The sequence below is a fragment of the Apium graveolens genome, chromosome 6 (assembly GCF_009905375.1).
Source record: "Apium graveolens cultivar Ventura chromosome 6, ASM990537v1, whole genome shotgun sequence".
NCBI lineage: Eukaryota > Viridiplantae > Streptophyta > Magnoliopsida > Apiales > Apiaceae > Apium > Apium graveolens.
Genome location: NC_133652.1, coordinates 129,779,595 through 129,788,315, shown reverse-complemented (window position 1 = coordinate 129,788,315; position 8,721 = coordinate 129,779,595). Strand labels below are relative to the sequence as shown.

The 8,721-nt window shown below is 35.6% G+C and overlaps 1 long non-coding RNA gene across 1 annotated transcript; it reads right to left on the bottom strand.

Moving 5' to 3' along the window:
* Window positions 1-5,283: 5,283 nt before the first annotated feature.
* On the bottom strand, window positions 5,284-6,485 carry LOC141666812 (uncharacterized). Its single transcript, XR_012552363.1, has 3 exons — window positions 6,409-6,485; window positions 6,180-6,257; window positions 5,284-5,327 (listed from the first exon to the last, which is right to left on the bottom strand). It is a non-coding gene; the product is annotated as an uncharacterized LOC141666812 (long non-coding RNA).
* Window positions 6,486-8,721: the final 2,236 nt, after the last annotated feature.

The following is an 8,721-nucleotide window of genomic DNA, read 5'->3' as shown; positions in this document are numbered from 1 at the left end:
TCTTGGATTTTGAAAATTCTTGCCTTTAAAAAGTGAAAAAGCCGAGAGCAAATGAAGAAATAATGCCTTGGTTCCTTTTTGTTTTGATGAAGAATGAATTATTTAGCTTGGTTGGTTGGTTTTGTTTTTGTTTTAGTTAATTACCTATTTAACCTTGGACTTTGTGTGGTTCTCATTCAACCACACCTCCTTCATTCCCATGTCATGCTTGTGTCATGTTATGATGTCATCTTTCCCTCCTTGTCCTCTTCTCATTGGTTGGGTGACATCATCCCCACTAATCTCTTTGATTAACTTCCTAATTGTTTGCCTAATGACCGCTGATCTGTTATACGGTTCGCTTAACTTTCATTTTCGTTTATCGTTTGAGGGATCATACCCGGGATCTTATTACTTAGGTTCCCTTAACCTTTCTCAATATATCATATTCCTTTTATGATCCTCTCTTATAATCCTTTAATTTAGATCCTTTTTATCCTGTTACCCTATACTCAATACTTTCCGTATCTAGTGGATTTCCGGGAAAATCAAAGTGTTCGGAATTTGGATTCTGACGATCTTTACATACACTTATATCCCATATAAAGTACTAATAAAATCTCAAAATATCCTACATAGTGTGGCATGAAAAGTTTTCCCATTCAGCAAAAACACTATTCATAAGGGTTTCAAAAATTTCCAAAAATTGGGGTTATTACAGTCTCCCCTCCTTAAAAGGATTCCATCCCGGAATCAGATAGAAAATGAATAGGGATACTCTCTTAGCATTGCACTTTCTAACTCTCGTGTAAATTTTCCCACATTGTGGTCCCACCACCAAACTCTGCCTAGTTTGATAATCCTTCTCCTAAGCACTTGTTCCTTTTCACTCTATAACCCTTCCTGGTTGCTCCATATAGGTTACGTCGGGTTGCATGTCTATGCGCTCATATGCCCCTATTTATCTGGCATCTGAATTACACTTCCTTAATATTGATACGTGAAACACGTTACGACCTGCTACATGTTCGGGGTTAGGGCTAGCTCATATGCTATCTTCCCAATACATCTTAATATATCCAAGGGTCCAACAATTCGTGGGCTTAGCTTTGCTTTCTTTCCGAACCTCATCAATCCTTTCCAAGGCTTTCCAAGGGGATACCTTTCACAATACTAGGTCCCCTACTTCATACTCCTTGTCCTTTTGTTGTCAATTCAACATACTTCTTATGTCCATCTTGGGCTACTACCAGCCGTCCCCTAATTAGATCTATTATATCCTTGGTCCCTTGGACCACTGCTGGTCCGAACATCTAGCACTCTGCAACTTCATTCTGATACAAGGGAAATCGGCATCTCTTTTTGTATAGGGCCTCGTAAGGCGACATTCCAACACTGCCATATCATCCATCGTCATAAGAAAACTCAATTCGTGCTAAGTGATCATTCCAATTTCTTTCAAATCTATTGCACTGACTCTCATTATAACTTTTAGCATTAGAGCTTTTGCTTCTCAATACCCATTCTTTTCCAGTTCGTAATCGCTACTACCTTCCGTTCCTAATATTATACTGGTTATACTTCTGCTCGTTAGCGTTCTATAACCTTTTAATAACCACGTCACCCTTAGTATCACGAATGTGTTTCCATTCCGAATACTACCACAACTTTACTACTCCTTTTTCAGCTGCTTCTATCTTTGGAAGCTTGATCCATCGTATAGAAGTAAAAGAATTTATTGAGAGATCACTATGTTCATGAACACTTGTTACATTGCATAGTTAGTACAGAAGGTGGCCAGCCTTTAGTCCTTGACAAGCAATTAAACAACATGTGGTATCCTACTAGGCTTCTATCACACAGATAGATAGTCATTCGGTAATACCTCCCCTTCTGGAAGGGTTGTTCTTCTCAGTTTATATGAAATGAAAAGAAGAGAAAAGAACGAATTGAAGAGAATTGTATATATGAAAAAAATATACTGCCACAAAATATCTGGCTTGGAACCTACCTCTGAACTATAGAGGTTTGTCATAGTAGAACAAAACATATATGTATTTATATCAACATCAAGTATTATCGCATCACATTTTGCATGCTTAAATATCCGTCCATCATTTTAGGGACCCATGCTCTTCCTCGAGCTTAGACACAATCACCTTTGAAACTCCCTCGATATCGAAAATCGAATCTGGGATCTCATTCTAGACATCATCGTTACTAGAATCCTATGCTTGCACCGCAACCTTCCTCATATAGTAATACGACTCTCTTTTCATAAGAGGGAATAAATATTTAATAGGTAAATAATCTACTTAATTAGTCTATTCAATGATAACTTATACATCACCACGACCCGATTAGTGGTACTCAACCTCAACATCCATTCCAATACAACTCTCACGGTTGTAATCAGCTCATTACTCGCAGAATCATTGCTGCATTACTATGGTCCACCACTGACCTATTGTCGTCATTCACTTTCCATGAAATCTTAATATCCAACCATACGGAGTCCATACATGTCGTATAGAATCCTTCTAAGGAGTTAACATAATCATCATTCATGATTCATGGAGAACACTCCAGATCCTGGCATACTTTCATGACATGAAGTAGATAAAATTGCAGAAGAGTTTCAGTCAAAGCAACGATAGCAGGTTAATACCCTTCTTAATCGTATGCCTTAAATAGAAGACTTAACTCAAAGGTTCGTCTAGTCCTTTTTGAAACAAGGTCCTCGCTTATCTCAAGATAGTATCTTCTGAGATAGATAGCCCGCTCATGGCGATTACACGAATTAAACCTTTACCAACTACTATTACAGTTGCGTATTGCACAGTCATCAGAAGGAATGTCAATCTTCCAAACCATAATACAACCTTCATTGTAACACCCCCAGATCCGGGGTAGGGGATCCAGGTTATCACGAGTTCCATATCCCTTAATAACACCCAATCTTAATACACAATCAACTACTCTGTACTGTGACCCCACAATAAACACACACACCACAAGTTATAGTCTCAGAGATGAATATCCAAAAATAATCACAAGTCGTTTTATTCCATAATTATATGTCAATACACCTTAAAAAGGTTTCTGAATAGATTTACATTTCTTTGCCATTATTACAATTGATAAAGATACATAAGTCTGGTACATTATTAGTTGAAAACTTAGCCTATTGGTAATTTCTACCTCAGCTATAGCGGCCTCAACGCTTCCAGAAAGCTGCGGAACGTTTCCTATCCGCTTGCGAATTGGGAGCTTGGTCATGTTCATCTTATCTATCTGATGTTGTGTGATGAAAGAAGAAAGCAAGGGTGAGCAGCAAGCCCACCAAAATAATATGTATAATGATTAACAATATATGAGCCTACTCATAATACTCATGAAAGTCTTGGTCAAAAGAAATGAACCAAGTTGATATCTTAATGCGATGAAGTCGCAAAATATTCAGTATATATATATATATACATATATACTTTTCAAAATATTGGAAGTCCTCTTCCATGCATAATATACACAAAGTCCCAGTGTATAACTGTATAAAAAATATCGTTGCAAGGTGATCTCATATATCTAACCTTGTCTCAACGTTTTTCTGAAAATCTTTGTCATTCATAAGACAATTATTAATTAGATATAAGTTTAAAAGATGAAGTTACAAGATACCCCAATATACTTATATCTTTCCCAAATACTACTTGAACTACCACCGTTCAAGTTATAATTAGTTTCAAAAGTTCATCACATAGATGAGACTACAAGACAAGATTTGAATAGATTCAATCTTTGAATATCATTATAAATAATGAAGTTACGAGATACTTCATTAAGTCCCGACATATATATACACCTATATATATATATATACATTTCCTGAAAACCTCTATCATGTAAAGTATGAACAGAATTGCAATATCCAATAAATTTGGAAAGGAAAGAATTTTGGCATAAACCTGATACCTTGCTGATCAGGCAAAGATACCAATAAGTAACCTTTTCTACTAGTAGATGGACGAATTCCCCACTGGTCATCACCCTGGTCGCAATAGGACCTTATGCTGGACTGCCACTCAGCCACTTACGCATTTGATGGCCTCCCACTGAGCCACTTACACTTTCATGGACGCCCACTGAGCCCATGTTGCTTATGCCGACTCGATAGATGGACTTACTTCCCGAACGTTGGGTAAGTAATCAATTCATTTACCAAAACTGTAACCTTGTTGCGAATATAAAATACACCACAGAGCCGGATCCCTTAGATTTTTGAGCGAGTATTCAAGTCCCCTTAAAATGGAAGATCTTGAATTTGAAAACAAGTTTTGGGATCCGCTCTACCCTTTTTAAATTCATTTTGAAGACTCGAAAACATTTTTAAGAATGTTTGGATTAATGCTGATTTATGAAATAAATCAGTCCCAATTATGAAAGAAATATCTGAATATTATTATTTAAATAATATTCCCATAAAGAATAATGGAGGTAGAAGTTGGAAAACTTATACTCGAAATGAATAGCAAATAATCAAAGATATACTTATACGAAAGTAATATCTTTATTTGAATAATCAAAAATAAGTTTGATTATCGACACCTTATTCTTTAATAAAATAAAGAATATATTTCAGTAATAAGCGGAGTCATAATACCTCGAATGAATATTATAAATAATATTCATTAAATAAAATAAAGGAGTCATACATCCTCAAATGAATATTCAAATAATATTGAATAATAAAATAAAGAAGTCATAAGTCCTCGGATGAATATTTGAATAATATTCAATAATAAAATAAAGGAGTCATAAGTCCTCGGATGAATATTTGAATAATATTCATTTAATAAAATAAAGAAGTCATAAACCCTCGAATGAATATTCATAATAATATTCATTAAATAAAATAAAGTTATCGAATAAACCTTATTCGATTAATAGTTTTGAAAACTATAACCATATATATAAATATATATATGTATATATATATATATACAAAATCTACTCGGGATCCTCGACTCCCGGTTTAGAAAATATTTCCACCTTTTGGGTCCCTATACTAAGGGTATATGCAAGTTACCGCTATCCTCTAGCATATGTATTATCAACTGAATCAACAGATATATATAGCAAGAATACGAAACAGGCATGCATATATATATATATATATATATATATATCATAGCAGCATGCTTCAATATATTGCAACATTTGCTAATTAACCAACGTGCATCTATCGCAAGATAATGTAAATACATATATACATCACAACAACAGTATAACGGGTAGAAAACTTGCCTGAGCAACTTGGGGTGAAAAAGGCTCGGGACGAGTCTGGTAACCTATAAACAACAAGTAAGTTGGAATTAAACCAAAGTCACTTGTAAATCTATACTCTAACCAACTCAGACTCTAACGCTCGTTTTGTGCTTACTGATTCTCTTAAGTCACTCGAGTACCCTCGGCTCCACCATTTTTTAATAATTTAACCTTTACGAGTTTTAAGGCGATTCCTTCGCGAGTGTCTTACCAACTGCCTAACACACTTACCATAAATGTTTCATACATTAATTAACCCTTTTTGGCCTTTAACCTATGTTTCAAAGTAAGGCGAGGGGAAATGTTTCGTTCGCGAAACGCCGTTACTTAAAACGGTCGTTTCTCCTAAACCGTGCATCGGAATCGAACGAACCACATATCAAAACGAAGCTCGTAACACGAGCTATCTAGACATGGCAATGGTCATAATCTAGCAGGGGGTTCTCGGGTCCTAATGTTATGCACAAAAACAGTCTAAAGAAAATCGGACGTTACGACGGCTATATTTACGTGATTTCCCAAATTTAAACCATTCAAAACCAACCACAATTCAACCCCAAATCAATCATACAACCAACATCCATCCAAAACACACTCCAACAGCCCCATCAAATCAATGTTACCAATTCATACTTATTTCTCAATTATGAACTAAGAGTTTTACTTAAGTTCATTGACTAATTAACCAAGATTTCCAACTCCAAAAATATCACAAAATCAACCAATCTCTAAACACACAATAATCATGCCTCTCACCAACTAAAATACTCATAACAAGCTTTAACATGATTACACACCCATTATCCTAACCCTTCATCTAAACATTAGGAAATCTAAACAACAAAACTTAAAGCTAAGATCATGAAGAGTTATACCTTCCTTGAAGCTTTTAATCCATGAAAGATCCTTGGAATGCCCATGGAAGCCTTAATCTAACCTCCTACAAGCTTGTTCTTTCAAAGAAATCAAGAACACAAAAATTAATTTCAAGAAAGTACTATTCACCATCTTCTTTCTTGATTTATAGAAAAAGATTGGCTTGGAATTAGAAGCTTAAACTTATAGGAAGTATGTAACTTAACTAGGAGAAGCTAGGATAATTACCTTGCTAAATAGTAAGTGGAGGAGCTTGGACTTTCATTTTTTAAGAAAAGAGGCAGAGAGCTTGAAGAAGAAAATGGGGGTTTTGTGTTTTTTTGATGAAAATGAAATGTTTTGGCTTGGTTGGTTGCTTTTTGTCTTGTTTTTGGTTAATTACTTTTCTAGCCTTGACTTTGTGTGGTTTTAAATCAACCACATCTCCTTCCCCTTATGTCATGCTTATGTCACATTGCTATGTCATCATCCCTTCTAATCTCTTTGATTAGCTTCTAATTGTTTGCCTAATGACCGCTGATCTGTTATACGGTTCGCTTAACTTTCGTTTTCGTTTATCGTTTGAGGGATCATACCCGGGATCTTATTACTTAGATTCCCTTAACCTTTCTCAATACATTATATTCCTTTTTATGATCCTCTATTATAATCCTTTAATTTAAATCCTTTTTATCCTGTTACCTTATACTCAATTCTCTCCGTATCTAGTGTATTTCCGGGAAAAATCAAAGTGTTCGGAATTGGATTCTGACGATCTTTGCATACACTTATATACCACATAGAGTACTAATAAAACCTCAGAATATCCATATCAGAACCCCTACATAGTGGCATAAAAAAATTTCTCAATCAGCAAAAACACTATTCATAAGGGTTTCAAAAAAAATTTCCCAAAAATTGGGGTTATTACAGTCTCCCCTCCTTAAAAGGATTCCGTCCCGGAATCAGATAGAAATGAATAGCGATACTTTCTTAGTATTGCACTTTCTAACTCTCAAGTCAATTTTCCCACATTGTGGTTCTACCATCAAACTCTTACTAGTTTGATAACCCTTCTCCTAAGCACTCGTTCCTTCTTAATCTATACCCTTCCTGGTTGCTCCATATAGGTTACGTCTGGTTGCATGTCTATGCGCTCCTATGCCCCTATTTATCTGGCATCTGAATTACACTTCCTTAACATTGATACGTGAAACACGTTATGACTTGCTACATGTTCTGGGGTAAGGCTAGCTCATATGCTAACCTCCCAATACTTCTTAATATATCCAAGGGTCCAACAATTGGTGGACTTAGCTTTCCTTTCTTTCCGAATCTCATTAATTCTTTTCAAGGGAATACTTTTAACAATACAAGGTTGCCTCCTTCCTATTCTTTGTCCTTTCGTGTCAAATCGACATACTTCTTATGTCCTTCCTGGCTACTACCAGTCGTCCTCTGATTAGATCTATTATATCCCTGGTCCTTTGGACTACTGCGGGTCCGAGCATCTTGCGCTCTACAACTTCATCCTAACATAAGGGAGATCGACATTGTCTTCCCTCAAGGATCTCATAAGGCGATACCTCAATACTGACATATGATCTATTGTCGTAAGAAAACTCAACCCGTGTTAAGTGATCATTCCAATTTCTTTCAAGTCTATTACACAGACTCTCATTATAGCTTTTAGCATTAGAGCTTTTGCTTCTCACTACCCATCCTTTTCCAGTTCGTAGTTGCTACTACCTTCCGTTCCTAATATTATACTAGTTATACTTTTGCTCGTTAGCGTTCTATAACCTTTTAATAACCACGTCAACCTTAGTATCACGAATGTATTTCCATTCCGAATACTACCACAACTTTATTACTCCTTTTTCAGCTGTTTCTATTTCCCAAAGTTTGATCAATCATATAGAAGTAAAGGAATTTGTTGAGAGATCACTATGATCATGAACACTTGTTATATCGCATAGTTAGTACAGAAGGTGGCCAGCCTTTAGTACTTGACAAGCAATTAAACAATAGATGGTATCCTACTAGGCTTCTATCACACAGATAGATAGTCATTCGGCAATACCTCCCCTTCTGGAAGGGTTGTTCTTCTTAGCTTACATGAAATGAAAAGAAGAGAAAAGAACGAATTGAAGAGAATTGTATATATGAAAAAAAAAATATATACTGCCACAAAATATCTGGCTTGGAACCTACCTCTGAACTATAGAGGTTTGTCATAGGAGAACAAAACATATGTATTTATATCAACATCAAGTATTATCGTATCGCATTTTGCATGCTTAAATATTTTTTGCTATTCCGTCCATCATTCTATGGACCCATGCTCTTCCTCGAGCTTATACACAATCACCTTTGAAACTCCCTCGACATCGAAAATCGAATCTGGGTTTTCATTCCATACATCACCGTTACTAAAATTCTATGCTTGCACTGCAACCTTCCTCGTATAGTAATACGACTCTCTATTGATAAGTAGAATAAATATACAATAGGTAGATACTCTACTTAATTAGTCTATCAATGATAACTTATACACTACCA